The following is a 20,796-nucleotide window of genomic DNA, read 5'->3' as shown; positions in this document are numbered from 1 at the left end:
GTGTGTGTGTGTGTGTGTGTGTGTGTGTGTGTGTGTGTGTGTGTGTGAAAGCAGTGCCAGAAGAGGTCATAGATGTTCTGGAGCTGTAGTAACAGATTGTTGTGAACCACTCAGGCCCTCTGAAAGAGTAGCTTGTGTTCTTCTAGCCACTGAACCATCCCTCCAGTCCTAGGCTGTCTCCTTATAAAGTAGAACTGAGCCGCACACATGAGCCTCACAATTACCTGTAACTCCAGTTTCAGGGCATCCAATGTTTTGGCTTCTGGAGGTAGTGCACATATGCAATACATAAACATACATGCAGGAAAAACACACATTTACGTAATTTTTTAAAATCTTGAAGCAAAGCATATTAGCTGGAGAGGGCTCAGTTGGTGGAGAGCTTGCTAGCATGCATGAGGCCCCAGGCTTGGTCCCCAGCATTTCAAAAACTGGATATGGTGGAAAATATTTGTAATCTCAGTAACTGAGTGGTAGAGAGGCAGGCAGGAGGATCAGAAGTTTAAGGTCATCACTGGCTACATAGCAGTTTTGAGGGCAGTCTGGGATACATAAGAAGATCCTATCTCAAAACAGCCCAAAAGTAAATCCCCAATGCAGCTAGGGACACAGTGGCTTCAGTGAGGGCAAAGAGCTTCCTCCCCTTGGTAGAGCGGCTACCTGCCTGGCCTGGCTGATTGATGCTTGGCAGTCATGGGGCAGCTGCAGTACAACACAAAAGGGCTATCTTGTGTGGTTGTTTCCCCATCAGGCAGGACAGGCTCTGCGGCTTCTGAAGAGCTATTCAAGCCTGTCTCAGGAGACACAGGCAGCCAGGAATGAGGGCAGCGTGCCATGGCACCAGGGCTGGGCAGTCTTGCCACCTCCATGCACTCGTTCCAGAACGTGTGGGAAGCAGAGTGGGCCCTGCTGCAGGGCGTAGGCCAAAGGTCTTCAAAGACTGGGCCCAAGGACAGTAGTCTCCCGAGGTTTAGAAGTGGAGAAAGATAGGGGAGTGGAAGGGCTGGTAAAATACCATCAAGAAATGCCAGCTTGGCCACCAGTAAGGTGTCTCACTGGGTAAAGGTGCTTCCTGTCAAAACTGATCACCTGAACTCAGTCCTCAAGACCCACATGGTGAAGAGACCTGACTCGTGCAAGCTCTGGTCTTAAGGCTCCCTCCACAGGCATGCTGTGGCACTTGTGCCCACCTCCAGTCATCAATCAATCAATCTTTTAAAGTTAACATCCAATACAGGTAGGATGTTGATGTAAAATGTCTAGATTTCAAATAATTACTACACAACCAATGTACAGCCCAGCAATAAATTAGTCACTAGCTCTATGTTCCAAGGTACTAGTTAAGTATGGAATTACGTTAATTCCGGCTCCACTGGTGCCGGAATTCAGAGCATAGCTACAGAAGACCTTAGCTACATGGTTCCCTTTCCAGTAAAAAGTTGAAGTCTGTATACCAAGAAAACTAGAAGCCCGTGTGTACATGGCGTTAGAAGGGGAACCAGCTGAAAAAGGGGGTTTCAGAACATCACAAGAGCATGCTGTGAAAACCACTTCAGAGCTAGGGAAAAAAAAAAAAAACAAAAGAACAAGACAGGGCCCAGAAACAGTTTGGGGTGCACTGTGGGTTTCCTCTGACCAGGCCACAGCAGGCAAAGCTCACCCCGAAAGTCAGCTGATGTCTCTGGAGATGCTTACCCCCACCCGTCTGCTTCAGGCACTGACCCAGCTGCATAAATGCCGCACGGGACAGGCAGTCATTCCACGGCAGTAATGACAGCACCTGCCTCACACAGAGGAACAGATATGCAGGACGCGCTGTCCTTTCCTGGCTCATGAACAGCTAGCCACGCTTCAGAGATTTGCCATGAAAATTGAGGCACATAAAAAAAATTGCAAGATCAGAAAACTGGTGTGTTCAGAAATCCTAAAATTGCCCCTGGCAGGGACTGGGGCATGGGGGAGTGGGGAGAAGACCAGCAGCTAAGCTGACGTCATTCAGCCCGGTCATCCCAGCACCTGAATTTTGGGTTTTGAAGTCAAAAGATAAGACTTCAGTGTGGCCCAGGCTGGTCTAGAACACATGACCTGCCACCTCCTCAGCTCCCCAGGTGCTGGAATTATAGCCCTGTGCCACCATGTCTGGCTTCAATACTGCATTTCAAAAGGATTGAGCTACAGGTTTGTGGATGGGAGGCCATCACCTTCAAAGGAAGGAAGGGGACGGACCTCCTTGTCTGAATAGTGAAGCCCTGCCACCATCCTGACGCACACCCTCATTAACTGCGTCATCCTCACATGCTCACAGTCAATCTTCTGGAACATGCAGATAAACATCGCCTCTTCAAGGCTTTGGGGTCCAACAGACACATAAATAAACACATAATTCTACAAAAAAAAAAAAAAAAAGGCAAAGGCCGGCAAAGTAGCTCAGAGAGCGTCTGTCCACACAGTGGAAGAAGAGGGCTGACTCACAAGTTGTCCTTTGACCTCCATACCAAAGCATAGCAGTGTGCCCTGTCCCTCACAAAATAAATTAATTTACTACCCAGCCTTGTCACATCCACTTGGTGGCCTTGGGCAGCAGGGTGGTCACACTAGTCAAGTCAGGTGATGTCGACAGAGTTCAGCTGCCAGAGTTATCGGGAGCTTTGTAGTGGAAAGAGAGGGTGTACAGCTGCCCTTCCTTCCTCACCACTGTTTAACTCAGTCATTAGGATCCTACAATTACTCATCCAGACTCACCTAATCCCAGCACTCACCACGGAGACACAGCAGCTGGAGGTGGCTGTCCCCACCGTCTCAGAATGACTCTTCTGTCCTTAGCTAGTTCCAAACTTCAACAGGGCATCCCTGTATAAACCGAAAGGACCTAACAATCCCAAATCTTTTGTTTGTTTTGAAAACAGGTCTCACTATGTAGCGTTGGCTGGCCTGAAACTAATAGATGCTCCTGTTTCCACCTTCCAACGGCTAACTCCAAATGCTTAACTCCAAACCTATTTTTAAAGGTGTAAAATGGAGCACCTTTGGGGGGGGTTGGGGAACAGATCTGACATAGCCAGCTGCCTAGATACTCCAAGTCCTGCTGTTTCCCCAAGGGCCCAGAGCAGCAGTTCTCAACCTGTGGGTCACGACCCCTCTGGGAGCAGACTGACCTTTTCACCAGGTCACCTAAGACCACCAGAAAACATATCATTAATCACTGCAGCAAAATTACAATTATGAAGTAGCAACAAAAATAATTTTATGATTGGAGGGGTCACTACAACATGAGGTTGCAGCATGAAGAAGGCTGAGAACCAGTGGCCTAGAGAGTCATACTTCGCACAATGTTCCTGCTGGGGCCACCTTAAATAAAATTCTTGCCACACTTGAACCCAGGCTCTGTATTAGCTTGATGTAGGAGTGGTCTGAGAGATAGGGAACCATTTTCCACCTTGGCTGCAGACAAGCTAGCAGAGTATTAGCGCCTGGACCAGTTGTGAGAACATCCTTGCCCTATACTAATTGGGCACCTAAACTCCCCAGACTCCCTGCATCCCGGCCTAAGTGACTTTCTTTGGGGCAGATGGTATCTTAAGAGGATGGGGACACACAAGACTGATAGTCATCTTTGGCCTGCAGGACCATGTCTAGGAGAGGGTCTACCCAAGCCTGCTACAGAGAAGGTTGTCTCAGGCTTGTTTTCATTACAGAATCTCCATCCCAGGCAGAATAATTAAATTATGTTTAACTCAATTAATTAATTTCAATATAATTTAATTTCTGCCTAACAAGAGAAACTAAAATTAAGAAATGAGATTTTGCTGGGGAGAACTGAATTTGAGGGCCACACAACATTGCAATATTTAAGATTTTGTTTTCACACCCCACCCTTTGTCACTCCCCTAGAGCACTCTTGAGAAGGCAAGCATGCCCCTCAGTCAGAGAGTCCTTTGCTTGCTGGCACAGATGTAAGCTTCCCAATCCAAGGTTAACCGATTCCTTCTGTATGTCCAGTCCCTTCCTACCAAGTCCAGTCTCTCCCTTGAGTTTCAACTCACCTGTGGTAATAGATACTGCAGAACATTGCCTCCCAATGCCCTGGGGCCAAGCACGACTGAGCTGGCTGGGGTCACTTCCACCTGTCCCTGCCAGGCCCTCCAGACCCATGTCTGAGAACCCACCACTAAAAATGTTGTGTGCTCAGCCCAAGAAGGAAGAAGCGATGTCTGTGTGTGCTTGTGCCATGGAAGTCAGCACCTGTCAGGTGTCTTCCTAAGTGGCTCTCCCAGTGCTGTTAACTACAGGCATGCCCTGCTTTAAAGGGATTCTGGGGATCAGCACTCAGGCCCCCATTCTCCTGCACTTTGCCAACTGAGTCCTGCTAGGCATTTATTTTGAGTACCGATATTCTGGCTTGGGCAAATATAATCCAGTACTCATTTCTCTCTCTTGGTGCCCACCCCTCTCCTGGATTCACAAATACACAAAGATGGGGCTTGGGCCGGGCAGTGGTGGCTCACACCTTTGATCCTAGCACTTGGGAGGCAGAGGCTGGAGAATTCTGATTTTGAGGCCAACCTTGCCTACAGAGGACAGCCAGGGTTTAGAGAGGCACCCCATCTTCAGTCAGACTTGTTTCTAAGAAATTGTTCTAACAACTCAGGAACTCTCTGAGAGTCCAGAAGGATTGGTTATTCCTGGCACTGCCCACAAACCTTAAGTTTTCTGTGCCCACAGCAGGGGTTGCTTCCATGTTGATTGAACCAACCTTCTTGCCCCTCAGAGCTCAGCCTGCGTCCTCAATTTAAAGTAAAGGTGAGGCCACCAGGCCACCAGGCCACCAGCTTCTCACTAGTCATCCAGGCTCCCAGCCATGGCTTGTAAAGATCCTAAAAATCGTTCTGTTCTAGAGTCCAGACACAAAAGGCTCTGGACTTACAGTTCTATTGATGCCCAGGACAGGGAGGTCCACAGATGTAGATAGGAAACTGGTTGTGGCCAGGGACTGGGGACAGCATGGGAAGGAAGTGGGGCTCTTCTGGAGGTGATGAGATGGTTTGAAACTAGACAGAGGTGACTATACAACACAGTGAAGGTATGAAGAGCCACTGCCAGCTTTAAACTATACAACACGGTGAAGGTATGAAGAGCCACTGCCAGCCTTTTTTTCAGCAGAGACTCATAAATTCGAGTCTCTGCTGAAAAAAAAAAAAAAAAAAAAAAAAGCTAACTAAGAGCAGGATAGATGGCTCAGTCTGTAAGAGCCTTTCCACGCAAGTCTGAGGACCTGGGTTCTGGTCCCCAGCACCCACAAAAACCCAGCTGTGGCGAAGAAAGGAGCATTGCCAGAGTGTCACAGCCAGCCAGTCTAGTCAGCTGGCAGCTCTGGATTCAGTGAGAGACCCTGGCCCAAAAGATAAACTGGAAAGAAATGAAGGACCCCAACATCACCACGTATACACAAAGAGGTCTTGTCCTAGGAAACTGAGTTATTCGTATATGACTTTCACACGAGTAAGAGAAACGTAAGATGACTCCCTTGAGGAGCCAGAACCCTGTGTGTCTTATTTGCTGTAACTGTCTTAGAGAAGGCCCACACCCAAACTTTTGGGGTGTTTTCTTCTGAGCACCTCTCTTTTCTCCTAGCTCTTATGTTTAAGCATATATTAAAATATCTTTACTAAATTCTTCAACCCTGGGGGGAAGGAGCATGAAGACATTGCCAGAATTTTCCAAGCACAATTTAATATTCAAGCCTGCAAATTGTTCCTCAGCCCTTCCAAGAACCAAAAACCTGAAACCAAGCCAGTGACTATCCACGCATGCCCTAACTAGGATGACCAATGTCCTGGCTTTCAAAGACCAAGAGCCCACACGGTCTCTTCACTCATCTCTGTCACCACTGCAACGCCTGCATTGGCAGCCCACAGGCCCCGCTTTGATCGCCAGGCCAGCCCTCCCCCCCATTCCCTATACCCATGCCTGCACTGTGGCCTTTTGAGAGACTCTGACCTCCTCTGGCCTCACCACAAAGCACAGTCAAGGGCATGGTTCACACCCAGGTGTCATGTGTCATGTCATGTTGTGTCACTCTAAAGTTGTCAAGGTCTGCCCCACGGCCCTACTCCTCTGTGCCTTGTAAGAAGACTTTAGTGCCTACATTTTATCACCTGTAAAAGAGGCAAACGGAGCCAGGTGTGTGGCATACATCTTTAATTCCAGCATTCGGGAGGCAGAGGCCAGCCTGGTCTACAAATCGAGTTCAGAACAACCAGGTTTCTGTTACATAGAAAAACACCATCTCAAAAAAAAAAAAAAAAAGACAAATGGAGCCAGGTGTGGTGGTGCACACCTCTGCTCCTACCACTTGGGAGGCAGAGGCAGGCTGATCTCTGAATTTGAGGTCGGCCTGGTGGACAGGACAGCCAGGACTACACAGAGAAACCAAAGACACCGTACCTCTTTGTATTTCTGCTTGGGCTGGAGAGATGGCCAAAAGTTGGTAAAGCACTAACTGCTTTTTCAGAGGATCTGGGTTCAATTCCCAGCACCAACACAGAACTTCACAACTGTCTGTAACTCCTGTTCCAGGGGATCCGACACCCTCAAAGAGACACATACATGCAGGCAAAACACAATGCACATAAATTTAAAATAAATAATTTAAAAAGAGGCTTCCTCACACGATTAGGAAAATTAAAGGAGCCCTCTTGAGGCAAGGACACAGAGCACACCGGACAGGCAGGCACCTGGCCTTGGCTGCCCTATTTCTTTGTGTCCATGTTTAAATGCCACACAAGAGTCACCTCGAACAACAGCACGATTTGGAAGCATAGTTAGAAGTGTGGTGTCGGCCTGCAATTCCTGAGGAGGATGGGCAGGAGGATGAAGGCCATCCTGGGTCACATAGACTCTCTCATAAAGGGGATGGGGTGCATTAGGGAAACAGGTCAGTTGGTGATGTTTTTCTTAAAAGCACAAAGACCTGAGTGTGATCCCCAGAACACATTTATTTATTTTTTTAAATAAAATATAACAGCTAGGCATAGCCCTGCTTGGTTGTGATTGGAGCACTGGGAAGGTAGAAACAGGCAGATCTCTAGAGCTCACTGGCCAACCAGCCTCACCTGCTAGGTGACTTTTAGGTCAGTGAAATACCCTGTTTCAAGAAACAAGGTTGAAGTCCTTTGAAACTACAAGCAAGGCTGACATCTGACCTCCACACGCACGAACACCCAGACACAATGGGTGACCTGGAAACAAAAGCCCTGGCTTAGACTCTGAGAGGGGAAGTGGCAGAGGAAGATGCTGGCGTCATGACAAGTGTTTGCCTGGGCACCCTCACACTTGGGTTCAGACCTGAGGATCTAGTCACAGCTGGGCAGTGTGGCTGTCCACCCTCCGAACTGAGCCTGCAGTGCGTGGCCACCCCCAGAGTCCTGAGGCTCAACAGGGAGCCATGGAATGTTCAGGTAGGAAGGCAAGTCACGCTGTAGGTGGACAGACATGGAACAAGGAAGTGTGGGGGTGGCAGAACAAGTTGAAACCAGAGAAAGAAAAATGAATTGCCAGGCTAGCAGACTAAAGGTTTGTTCATTTTGTAATCCCTGATGAAAGCTCATGGCAACACAAGTTCCCAGCTCTGTGGAAGGGGCTTCTCCCTAGGTTTTGCACCCACCCATCCCTGGTTCTAGGAAAGAATAAGGCAAAGACATGGACCTAAGCCTCTGAACGTCTTATAGGCAATTTCTATAGACCTAGGTTACCACCATAAGCAGCTGTGTTCTGAGCCCCGCAGGGAGATCCATCCAACAGCTGGGCTCATGAGTGGGCTCCTCCTGGCAGCTTCCTACGTGGCTCAGAAATACCTGCCATTTGGAACTGACCCTGCCTTTTCCTGGGGCGTGAGTAAATTCTGCAACTTTAACTTGGTATATATCCCAAGATGCTACATGTCAGTGACTCCTGCAGGCAGTGTGTCATCACAAGAGCCCTTATAAAAGGAAGGCAGGTCTGAGGTGTAAAGGAAGAAGCCATGGGCCAAGGCAGAACCCTTCCCCCAGAACGACCCCCTCCCAGCCAAGATGGCACTTTAACTTTCGCCCAAAAGACATCCAAAGATGTGTCATGTTCCCTGTCATCCCTTAGTTATTTTACTGTTTTTTTTAGGCAGGGTCTCATGTATCCCAAACTAAGTCACTGTGAGGCTGAGGACGGCCGTAAGCTTCTGATCCTCCTTGCTTTCACCAAGCTGGAACTACAGGCCTGTGCCATCACTGCTGGGTTCCACTGTGCTGGGGACTGAACAGGTCTTGGTGCTTGCTAGACAAGCAGTCTACCAGCTACACCCTCAGGCCCTCCAGCTCTATTTGAAGTGGAGGGTTGGCCTCCCTCTGTGTAATCTAGGCCTACAAGCTATAGCCCTGTCTTCCCAGCCAGCCCTCTGCCCAGATCTCACAGAGGCCCACCTCTTCTCCATCACAGTGAAGTCTAGTCCTGGGCCCTGCCACCCACCTCTGTCACAGGTACACCTTCCACACAAGGCCTCTCCCTTTTCTGGCCACAGCCCCTTCCTGGTTTCTGTTTTCCCTGGGTTCTGAGCACCCGTTAGGGGACCACTTCTTCCTGGCAAGATAATGCCACCACACTGACTTGCTATTTCTTTCTACAGTGGGTCGCCAAAAACTCAGGATCACTCCTCAACCTGAAACCCCACAGAGTACAGTCCTCTGGGCCATGCCCTACACATCTTCACCTTTTGGCAAGATCTGTCCCTCTCACAATAGGGAGGTACCAGGTGGTCAGGGTTCACACGGCAGCAGAAGCTGTGCAGTCTGTTGTCCACACGCCCAGCATATCTGCACCATATGAAAACCTGCCACATGGAACGCAGCCAGCACACCTTAAAATGGTCCAGATCACAGCAAATGAGCCAGAGAAACCAATCTGGAACAAACAGCAGGGTGAGACATGACAACTACGTGCAGTATGGGATCCTGCACAGGACCTTAGAACAGAACAACTGGGGATTGGCTGAAGAGTGGCATGCCCATGAAGAGGGCCTCCATGGGGAGATGTCCCATGGTGAGGTAAGGATCAACAACAGACAACGCTGAGCACTAGAGTCCAGCGTGTCCTCAAATACAGTATACTGAAAACCTGATGCCCAACACTACCGTTCTGAGAATCAGGGTCTATGAGCAGATCGATCCTAGTGAACAGCCTTTTTATAAAAGGCAGGTTAGTGCCGTTCACCCCTGCCTCAGGCCTCTACCACGTGATAAGGCACATAACTGCAAACCAGTCAGTTTCTGTTCATTATGAGTTTACTCAGTCCCAGGAGGACAGGGCTCAGTGGGTGGAGTGCTTGCCTAACAGATACATCAATCTATTTGGTCCCCAGCATCTAAACAAGGGAAGAGCCAAGAGGGCAGGAAGTTCAAGGTCATTCTTAGATGTATAGGGAGGTCAAGGCCAGCCAGAGATCCACAGTGAGATGCTTCTCCAAAAAAATAGAAGAAGCTTTGTTTTTCAAGACAGGGTTTCTCTGTGTAGACCTGTGTGTCCTGGAACTCACTCTGTAGACCAACCGGGCCTCAAACTCAGAGACCCACCTGCCTCTGCTAGGATTAAAGGTATGAGCTGCCCCCTCAGAAAAGCTCTTTTAAAAGTAGGATTAGAAGAAGCCGAGTGTGATGATGGATGTCTGTAACACCAGCACTCAGAGGCAGAGGCAGGTGGATCTCTGTGAGTGAGGCCAGCCTTGTCTACAGAGTGAGTTCCGGAACAGCCATAGATACATAACAATAAATAAAGTAGGGCCAGAGGGGCTCAGCTGGTAAAACGCTTGGCCAGCACGCACAAAGCCCTGAGCCAGACTGTTCTAATTACAGAAGCCTCATGCATCCTCTTACTGTAGAAAACATATGACAAGGAGGAGGAGGGTGCTGCCCTAACGGATAGCTGAAGTGTACACGTGTTTGGAACTGAGTAACGGGGCAGAGGTGGAGAGGCCAGCAGCAGCAAGGAAAAGAGGGCAGAGGCACAACCAGAGAGCCAGGCTGGGGACAGTGCAGGCCTTCTGACTAAGCCCTGCTGTTCTAAAGTGGCAAAAGCTGGGTGGAATCATGTACACGCCCTGGATGGAAGGGAGGCAGGATGCAAGAGCCACATTTGGCAGAAGGAATTCTCAAAGATGTTGAAGTCCTAGTGGCTGCTTTTAACCACATCTAGCAAAACAAAGAAAGAAATGACTTAATTGACTCCCATAAGTGAAGCGGAAGCAGAAAGGAGTCTGGAAACCTCTCAGCCTGGCCACACAAGGAAACACAGCATACCCCTAGAGGAAAGCCAGGCAACCATCTGCTAAAGAGACTGGTTTGGAAGGGGTATGTGGACAATGGCAGCAGGCAGGCCTGCAGGAGAGTTCTCAGGCAAGCTGGGATCTCAAGGCTCAGTTTATAGAGGGGCCGGGAAAGCCTCAAGACTACCCCACAATTCTAGTGAGGATCCCCTCCAATGCAGCAGGTGCTGGACTGGACCTGATGTAGGACAGGGGTGGCACACAGCCTCTTCCACCTGTACTTCAAAGGATATGTAGATAACCTTGTTGCTCCTGAGCAGAGACACCTCAGAGAGGAGACACCGCATGAGTCCCCATCACGGCGACAACTGGTGGGGTGTGTGTGTGAAGTAATCCAACAATGAACCTGTGAGAACTCAGCAAAGGTAGAGGCTGTGGGGACATAGCTGTCCAGGACTTCAGGAGGTGGCACATGGAAGGAAAGAATAGTCTTGCTTGCCTATAATCTTAGCAGTTAAGAAACAGGCAGGAGGACCTGGAATTCAAGGCCATTCTGGGCTACACAAGACCCTGTGTCAAAAAAAAAAAAAAAAAAAAAAAAAAAAGGAAAATTTATATATACACACATATACATCCATACACACACACTGTTCTGGGGCTATGACCTTGTCTCAAAAAAAGGAAAGAAAAGGAATACACACACACACACACACACACACACACACACACACACACACACTATTGTAAGGATCTCAGTTATCTTCATTTTCAAGGGGCAGAGACAGAAAAAAATCCCATTCAAAGCCAGCTCGATACACAGTAAGGCCTGTCTCAAAAAAGGGGGGCAGGGAGCTAGAAAGATGGCTCAGTGGTTAAGAGCACTTCCTGCTCTTGCAGAAGACCCAAGTTCAATTCCCAGCACCCACAGGTGCTTAGCCCTGCCCGTAACTAGCTCTAGATGATCCAACACTTCTAGCTTCCACAGGCACTGGCACAGAACTCACATACACCCCCACAATTTAAAGATAGGAATAAATCATTAAAAAAACAAAAACAGAAGCACAACTAGAGGCTCTGGAAAAGGTTCAGTTGAGGAAGCACTCAACTTGCCTAGATAAAGAACCACGTTTGGTCTGTGCCACCCACATAGAAACTTCAGTGTGGCAACATATCAGAGCTGGGAGGACAGTGGCAGGTGAGGCTTGGAGCTCATTGGGCAGCTTAGTTAACCTAGATTATGGGGTACAGGTTCAGTGGGAGATGCGCTCTCAAATGCATACATGCAGTTTTAACATTGTCTACACTTCTTGCCTCTCTTTGGAAAGGGAATGTCCTTTACAGCCATCACAGGCTGATAGCTCAAGAGAACTTGCTGAGTTTGTGTCTCATTCATATCTGACTACAGTGAGACTCTAGACTTGTGACTAGAACAGAACCTTGACACAATGGAAACAGAGTGGATTTCAGAAGTGCTAAGCCGTGTAGGGTAGGAGCAGAATTCCATGCTCTGAATGTATTTTATAGCCCTGGCCTCCAACTCTGCACATGGACCCTGAGAGGACACAGCAAAGTAAACCCTCACTAACTGCCAGCATCTTACAGGTCAGCCTCCAGATGAAATGAACTCAGCCTCAAAAATTGTTCTACAATGGTGACATACACTAAGGATACAGAGAAACTTTCTCGGCTATTCTAAAGTAAAATGTTTATTTAGGGCTGGAGAAAGAGCTCCACAGGTAAAGCTAATGATTGCCTTGTAACTCCGGGAACTTGAGTGTAATCTCTGGGAGGTGGAGAAGCAAGCATAGAGTGTAGCAACCTTCATCTGTAACCCCAGAGCTGGGACAGGGGTGGGTTGTGGGGCAGGACACAGGCTGGTAGATTCCCAGAGCTCACTGGACAGTTTAGTTAACCTGGATCGTGAGCTACAGGTTCACAGACCCTGTCTCAAACACACATGTGTAAACTGAGCACACCTGCAAGACGCTTCACCTACCTGGTGAGCTTCAGGCTAGTGAGAGACGCTGTTTCAAAAGAAAGATGTGGATAGCGCCCAGGAAATACACTCAAGGCTGTCCTCTGGCACCCATGCATACACAACATGAACACATACACAAAATAAAGTAAAAGGCCTATCTAGGAGGGGAAAAAAACACAACTAATGTCATGGTACTGCTTTTTATCCACCCACCTGGTTAAACCGCATGTGGGGCTGGCTGGGGTACAGATACACAGGTCTCCACTGAGGGTAAACTGAGGCTCACACCATCGAAGAATCCGCCGAAAGTGAATGTGCATGAGTTCCCTGGCCGTGGATTCCCCCCTCTGCCCGCTGAAATACAGGGCTCTCTCTACAGAACTGCTGGAGTGGGCAGCCATCCTGCCACACAGGATATGGTTAGTGTGCGGCCATCAAAGTAGAATCAGAACATTTCGCATGCGGAAACACATAATTTCTGGGAAGGTCACGGTGTGAACAAGCCAGAAAACCAATGCGACAATACCATCCGCATTAGTCACACCTCCTTCCATCACACACACACCTGGGAGGACACGCAGGGCTGACGCTGCCTCCTGCGGAAGCAGAAGACCACAGCAGCAGGAAGGGACTGGCTTCTGCCATGTTCACGTTCTCCTTGGCCACAGCCATAATCCCATCCAACAAATAAGCCGTCCTTTGAGAGAACCACCATCCTCAGCCAACCTGCCTGTGCAGGCTCCCCTCCCAGCTCTCCCACCCAATGTTAAGGTAACGTGACCACAGCTCTTTGTCTCGTGACACAGGTCTAAGGTTCCTCCTGTTTGCAGAGTGATTAAGGCCTCTAATTACAGGCTGAGGAGAGAACCTATCTGCGGTGTCCACATCCGCACACTCAACCAACCATGGACTAAAAACATCTGGGAAGAACCCAGCCAGCTGCAGAGTACGCACACACTTTTTATTATTCCTGAGACAGTACAGGAGAATAATTATTTACCCAGTTTTATTATTTTTTCTCTCTTGGGTCTTTTAAAATGTATTTTTATTTACATATATACAGATGTAGATGTATATATTCACAGAAGATATTTGCCCCAGAGGCCAGAGAAAGGCCACTGGTTCCCGGAGGCTGGGCTTCCAGACACTGTGAGTCATCTAATGTGGTTTCTGGGAACCGGACCTTGATCATCTGCAAACAGGTAAGCCCTTAACCACTGAAGCACCTCTCCAAACCCTTCTTTGTGATTTTTCAGTCTTAAAGCTGATCCTTTTGCCTCAACCTCCCAAGTGCTGGGATTATGGGCAAGTGACACCACGCCTGGCACAATCATTAGCGTGGTTTCTGAGATGATGGACAGTACACGGGGGAATCTGTAGGTTCAACAGAAATATCATGCCATTGTTTTTTGTAAGGGGCCAGAGCACCCATGAATTCTGAGGTGCACAAAGTCTTCTGGTTAAAGGGAGGGTTTCACCTTCTGGCAAGACAACTCCCATTCTATCAGTCTCCCAATGCACAGTCTCTTTGCTGGTGTTCTGTGCTACGACCCATTCTCACGAAGGGATTCAGGAGGTCAAGGGTGGGCCAGGCAAAGCTGAGTGCCCTTCCCACCAGGCTGAAGGAATCTGCATTGTTCACCAACAGGCCAAGCACACAGGAGGCAGGAACCAAGTCCAGCTTCTTAGAGTGAGTGCAAGTTTGGGAGAGGGGGATGGGAAAGGCAGGAAGCAAAGTGGACATCTGCCCAGAGGCAGCACACCTGTGTCCTGGGGGTGGGGAGTGGGGGGGATGGGGTGTGGCTTGCCAGAGGAGGCAGTCGGTTGCAAGAGCCTTCACAGCGGGAAGCACGAGTCTGGGTGGCCTAAAGACCCAGCAGGATTCTCCAAAGCACTTAACCCTTAGCAAGAAAGGAGCTTAGTTCATCAAAACAAGCCTCCAACCCAGAGTGCCAGGAGCCGCACACTGCAGGTGCCAGGCAGCAACTCACAACACACACACACACACACACACACACACACACACACACACTAAGCCACTGCACCACTCACAAATACTCCTGTATTTGTCCCAAGCTCCAGAGCTTTCTACCATGTCTCACCCGCAATCTCTTTAAGTGTTCTCACTAACCTTTATCTTTCTTTAAAGAGTTATTTTTATTTTACGTGTGGGTGTTTTGCCTGCATCAGATGTGTGCCTGGTGCCCGAAGCGGCTGGAAGAGGGCACTAGGTCCTCCCCTAGAACTGGAATTACAGATGGCTGTAAATCTCTGCGTGGGTGCTGGGACTCAAACTTGGTGCTCTGTAAGAGTAGCCAGTGCTCTTAACCTCTGGGCCAGCTCTCCAGTTCCAAAACAGTATCTTAGCTTTTCTAAAACTGACCCCATATTTGGAAAGTAAAGAGCTGAGGAGAAGGGAGAGAGAGTCTATCTGCATTTTTTTGGTTCTAATTCATTCCCTGCTACTCCAGGGACACGGCAGAACCAAGTGTGTAAGAATTCAATATAAACAGTTGCTGGTGTTGTGACTCAAAACAATGCTGCCTCAGGGCTGGGGGTGGTAGGGTGACTGCCCAGCACGCATGAAACCTTCTCCAGAAACCTAGTGGCGCAGGTCTGTAATCCCAATAGTCAGTAGGTAGAAGCAGGAGAGTAAAACTTGACGACATGGACCACCTGAGACCCTGTTTCAGAGGAAAAAACTTCAGGACTACAGAAGGACACCACTGCTCTTATGAGAGACCCTGACTGCTGTCCTGCTGTCCTGCTGTCGCAGCACGCATCTGGCTGCTCACAGCCCTCTGCAATTCCGGTGCCAGGGCTTTCTGCGTCCTCTATAGACCTCTAAGAGAACGCGCGCGCGCGCGCGCGCACACACACACACACACACACACACACAAAGAAAAGAGAAGAAAAAATTAACCCCAGAGTACAGATCCTTGGCCTATTGTATCTTTGGCATAAAGGAGTTTCAGGACTCTGCCTTTTCCAGGGAAGCAGCCAGAGGGGGGTTGTTCTGAAGGTCGTCACCCAGAACTCTCCTCACCAGGAAGGCTCCAACTTTCATCTTAGAAGAGATGACCAAAAGTCAATACCATGTGGGATAGACTTTGTCACAGGCTGTTCTGTTACACAGACCCACTGTCCTCCTGGCCGTCACGTCTAGAGACCATGACTGAGCTTCTACGTGTTGCCTGCTTCTCCCATTTGTGATGCGTGTCCCAACACTGTAAGTTATGTGTAAATACTCCTCCTGCCCTGTAGTACTTCCTGGAAGTGACAGAAGCCAGAGTGGCCATCTGCTCTCGTCACTGGGATCTTTACTCTCCTAAGGTTTCGAGATCCACCTTGAAATTATTTTGCAGAGAGCCCAATATTACGGCACACACATGCAATCCTAGCAAGTCTGCGACCAGCCTGAGCTACACAATGACTTAAGGCTGAGGCACATGTGTGCTCACATACACACATACACATATACAAGAATATATTTTAAATATATTAAAATATATTATATTTTATTATATATTAAATATATTATATATTTAAATATATTAAAATATTTTAAAAATCAAACAGAATCCAGACAAGACACAGAGCATAGCATAGAAGACAAGCAGAACTTCTCAGACAGAGCATGCTTGGACAAGCACAAACTGACTGTGGCCGGGGAGACCACACCCACTTCTGCAGACACAGTATTTTTTTCTCCCCCTCCCCTTAATATTTGTGCATTTTGAAATGGTCTTGCTCTGTAAAGCAGGCTGGTCTTGAACTTGCAGTGATCTTCCTGCACGAGTCCCCACTCCTGAGATTATAGGTGTGGACTAGCACACCTACCTAGCTTATTCTGAAATCTCTAGAACAAACAGCTTTCTAAAATGTACTTTTTATTACTGGGGTGGTGACAAGGGGTTGGTGTGGAGGTTAGAGGGGCACTTTCTGAGTCAGTTCTCTACCGCCACTTTATATGGGTTTCAGAGACTGAACTCAGGCCACCATGCTTGCAACAGCAAGCACCTTTACCTGACAAGCCACCTCACCTGCCCCAGAACCAGCAGCTTTTCCTGAGGCACTGTCCTGTCCAGTGACTGACGTAAGTGCTTGGTTATCAGAGCCTAGGGCAAACACCTTTAACTCAGAACTCAGGAGATGGAGGATCAGGTCAGCCTGGAATGCATTAGACTCTGCAGTGAAAGAAAGAGGAAGGAAGGAAGGAAGGAAGGAAGGAAGGAAGGAAGGAAGGAAGGGAGGGAAAGAGAGAGAGAAAGTCAGTCCTGCTAAGCAGTAATCCTGGTGGTTCAGAATCCTAGAAGTGGCTTTGGGCAGTTACCTAGTGATGGCCTTCCAGGGCCAGAGATTGGGCTGGGGTCGTTCTTCCACCAATAATCGGGGTCCTGTGTTTTAGAGCCTGTTTACCAGAATGGAGATGTCCAGCCACAGTGTACCCAAAGAAGCCTGTAAGTATCTGAGAGGCTTGGAGTCTGGCATCTACTTCCTAGAGCAGCAGCTGACAAACTACAATGGCTGCAGGCAACCAGCTGAGGTGGCTTTGAGAATGATTCCTTCAGTAAAATCAGGCATCCATGGCAGGAGATGAGGGAGGGAGGGTTTAGGAGGGAATGAGGGAGCGGGATACAGCTGGGATACAGAGTTAATAAAATGTAACTAATAATACAAAAATTTTTAAAAAAATAGGAGGAAGAGATAAAAACACTCATAGGAATCTCCAGTATGTAAATAATTTCTGGTAATAAAAAGATCAACTGCAATGAATGATAAATTAGGAGGTCCCAATATTCTTTGGTCTACAGATTTATGTACTTAATAGTTGTTTAACCTATCACCGTGCTCAGATGTAGCCCATAGACTCAGTCTCCAAGTGGGGTCCCTAATAAGTGGAACAGTGGCTTTCTCAGGCATGAACTCAGTGACAGGTTCTCTCATCACCTCCCCCTGGGGGGTGCAACCTTGCCAAGCCACAGAAGAAGACAATGCAACCAGTCCTGATGAAACCTGATAGGCTAGGGCAAATAGAAGGGAGGCCTACCTCTCCTATCAGTGGACTAGGGGAGAAGAGGGAGGGAGGGTGGGATTGGGAGGAGATGAGGGAGGGCTACACACCCTGGATACAAATTGAATATGTTGTAATAAATGATAATAATAAAAAAAAATTTAAAGAGCCAAAAAAAAAAAAAAAGACACAGGACTACCTCCTGGGCCCGAATTGCCTCCCAGTCCACGAAGGTTCAGTTTCTGCAGCTGGAATGCACTGTGCTCCTGTGGGGCAAGAGCCCACCCGGACTGGATTCCCAGCACCAACATGGCAGCTCACAGTCTGTAACTCTTCTTCCAGGGAATCTGATACCATCTTCTGGCTTATGTGGGCACCAGGCATTCAAGTAGTATACCGACAAACATGCAGGCAAAATAGCCACACACAAAAAATAAAATTAAATAATTATTAAAGCCATTTTCCTTAGGGCAGGCAGGGTGGCCAACCCCTGTAATCACAGCTCCTGGGAGACTGAAGTAGGAGGATAATGAATTTAAATCTGACCTGGGATATTCTCGGATACTCTGTCTTAAACAAACAGATACAGTTTTAAAAATTTGTTTACTTTAGCTGAATGTAGTGACACACATGCATTAATACCAGCACTCTGGAGGCAGAGGCTTGAACTCTGTGAGTTCAAGGCCAGCCTACTCTACATGGCAAGTTCTAGGACAGCCAAAGCTACATAAAAGATCTTTAAAAAAAAATTTTTTTTTTGTTTTTAAAAAAGGAAAAAAGAATAAGGACTGAAGAGATGTCATAGTGGATTGAGACTCACCATGCAAGTATGAGGACCAGAGTTCAGATCCTGCAACCCATGTGAAAAGGCAGGCAGGCAGGACAGCTTCCTGTAATCCCAGCATTCAAGAGTCAGACTAAGGGGCTGGGGGGCGGGGCAGCGGGCTAGCTGGACTAGCCAGTGGGGAGCTCTGGGTTAGGCCTCAATACTAGATGTCTACTGAGGAAGAAATCTGACATCAACTTTGGGGTACACACTCACCCACATACATGTGCACCCCACACATGCAAACAGGAATATATATATGCACACACACCACATCTACATACACACTTAAAGAAAAGGAAAGCAGCTAGGTTTAGTGACACAGTCGTGAAATTCCAGCACTTAGGAGTTGGGGCCAGGAGGATCGGAGTTCAAACTTAGCCAGACTTGGATATTTAGAGCAACCTGGACTATATGAGACCAGCCATCCCAAAAAGGGAGGGGAAAAAGTTCAACTTAAAAGAGATGAGACTCCAGGATTTAAGCAAAGTAGTGGTTTTCAAAGTCACCTCCAAGCTGAATAAAGTCCCTCGCCCCTCCCTCCCTCCTTTTCAGCCACATGTGGGTGGTACATGCTGTGGGAAATGCTGGCTCCAGACAGGCTCCCCTGGGCAGAGAACAGCTTTCTAGATTTAGGTATCAGATCAACACAGAAGAGCACAAGATGATAAAGCAGCTTTTCAGCCACCAACATAACCCTGAAATTAATTCTTCAAGGAAAAAAAAAAGAATTCCACTCCTGTGCCCACTGCTCCACTGCCCTAGCCCTAGAAAGGAAACACAGGGCTGGGTAGCAAGAATATGGAGATCAGAGAAATGAAGAGGAAAGGAGCTGGCATGCAGATGGAGGCAAGCCTTAGAATACGGCCTAGTTTGTAAACAAGAAGGAAAAGCAGCTGAGAAAGCCAAAAGGCTCTGGTCTTTGAGGTCTTGGAAGAGGGAGCAAAATATCCCTTAGGAGCAGGACTGTCTAAACCCAGAACTTTATGTCCATGAAATGAAACATTGCTTAACAATTCTTACATGCAGAGCACCAGCTGCAGTCCGAACAATACAAAAGCTGCACCACTTCCCTGCTATAATGAAATCTAACCTGAAGATGACTCTGACAGCGTTCACTGGCTTCTCACACACGTTCAAGAATGAGGAGAACGTGAGACAAAGGGGCCACCTCAGACCCTCAGGCTAAGCCCTCTTTGAGAAAGGAAGAAATGGCGTTTGCCGGGTGGATATCTGGCCGCGCCGACAAACCTGATCCATACACCCAGAAGCTCTTGGTCAAATTATTTCACAGAAATGCTTTCAAATTCCATCTTCTGAATTTCAGTGGTTTCTGCAGGGTCGTGTGTCCCACAAGGCAAAGATAAAGTTACCACAAGGTTCAAATACAGCATAACTACAAATTACACTGATTTTTGGAATGGAAAAATGCCTCCACAGAAAGTGGAGCTGCGCCCTGCAATCAGTGTGGGCCACTTCCCTGAGGATCCCCAGCGAAACCACACTCCAGGCTTCCCCATGAATGACAGCTCTTGATGACACAGCACCAAGAACATCAATAAGCCTGAACCAGGTATCAGATCCTGTGTCCTGATTATAGTGACCAAGGAAACAATGCGCTTGATGACAAAAGACGGGGCCACCCAACAAAGACCGCCGGTACCCGCCTCACATCCTTCCTCAGATTGCGTCTGATTTCATCTCCCATATTTTCTGAAATCCTGCTGGGTTTTCCGTGTATTTTTCATTTTTAAATTACATATATTTAGTTTGTGTGTATGTGTACGTGTGCATGTGTGGCCCAGTGCAAGTGTGAGAACAGCTTACGGAAGTCAACTCTAGCCTTCTATTACGTGGATTTTGAGGACTGAACTCAAATCACAGGACTTGGCAGCAAGTGTCTTTGCCTGCCGCATCATCTCGCCAGCCCTACTGCTAGTTCTTAATATAAAATTTTCAAGCCAGGCGGTGGTGGCACATGCCTTTAATTCCAGCAGAGACAGATGGATCTCTGAGTTCAAGGCCAGCCTGATCTACAGAGTGAGTTCCAGGACAGCCAGGGCTATACAAAGAAACCTTGTCTCAAACCAAAAAAAAAAAAAAAAAAAAAAAAAAGGAAAGAAAGAAAGAAATATACAGATATATATTTCAAATATCAGCACATGGCCTATAAATTTTATTGGAATCAGGGTTAGGTAAGTCAATGCTAAGCTTTCTGTTGCTGTTTTAGGTTTCGTTTCTATTTTTGCTGGTTTGGTTTCCTGAGACAGGGTCTCGCTACACAGCAGCTCAAGCCCAGACTCCCGAGGGCTGGAGTGAGAGGTGTGCGGCAACATGTCCAGCTCACAATGAACTCTAGACTTGAAGGTTGCTCAAGAGGCTCCATGGCCCAAATGGCTGAAATTCTCCATCACTGTTTTTCTGAAGTCTTCCGGGTTCATGCAGCCTTGTCCTAAAGGCCAGATGCACCCCAGGGAGAACGAGACACAACACAATTCTTTGTAACTTTGTTGCAGGGTTCTCCAGTGTGAGTGCTGTAGATAATATCGGTGATGACATCAGAGGGCTGGACACACCTGCCAGGCTTTGGACCCTGGGGAGTTATTGCTCTGTAAGGAGCAGGACGAGTAGAGAGTTGTTGCCCATTATTAGCCACTGGAACATAGACAAAGAGACTGTAGAGGGTGACA

General features: G+C 47.9%; 1 protein-coding gene across 1 annotated transcript in view; it reads right to left on the bottom strand.

The window, feature by feature from the left end:
• The window catches only part of Litaf (lipopolysaccharide induced TNF factor), a 32,370-nt gene that overhangs the window by 8,268 nt on the left and 3,306 nt on the right, over positions 1–20,796 (bottom strand). The gene's annotated exons all lie outside the window — the stretch shown is intronic.

This window comes from Psammomys obesus, unplaced genomic scaffold, assembly GCF_907164565.1.
Source record: "Psammomys obesus unplaced genomic scaffold, mPsaObe1.curated_primary_1811, whole genome shotgun sequence".
Classification (NCBI taxonomy): Eukaryota; Metazoa; Chordata; class Mammalia; order Rodentia; family Muridae; genus Psammomys; species Psammomys obesus.
This window is presented reverse-complemented; position numbering and strand designations above follow the sequence as displayed.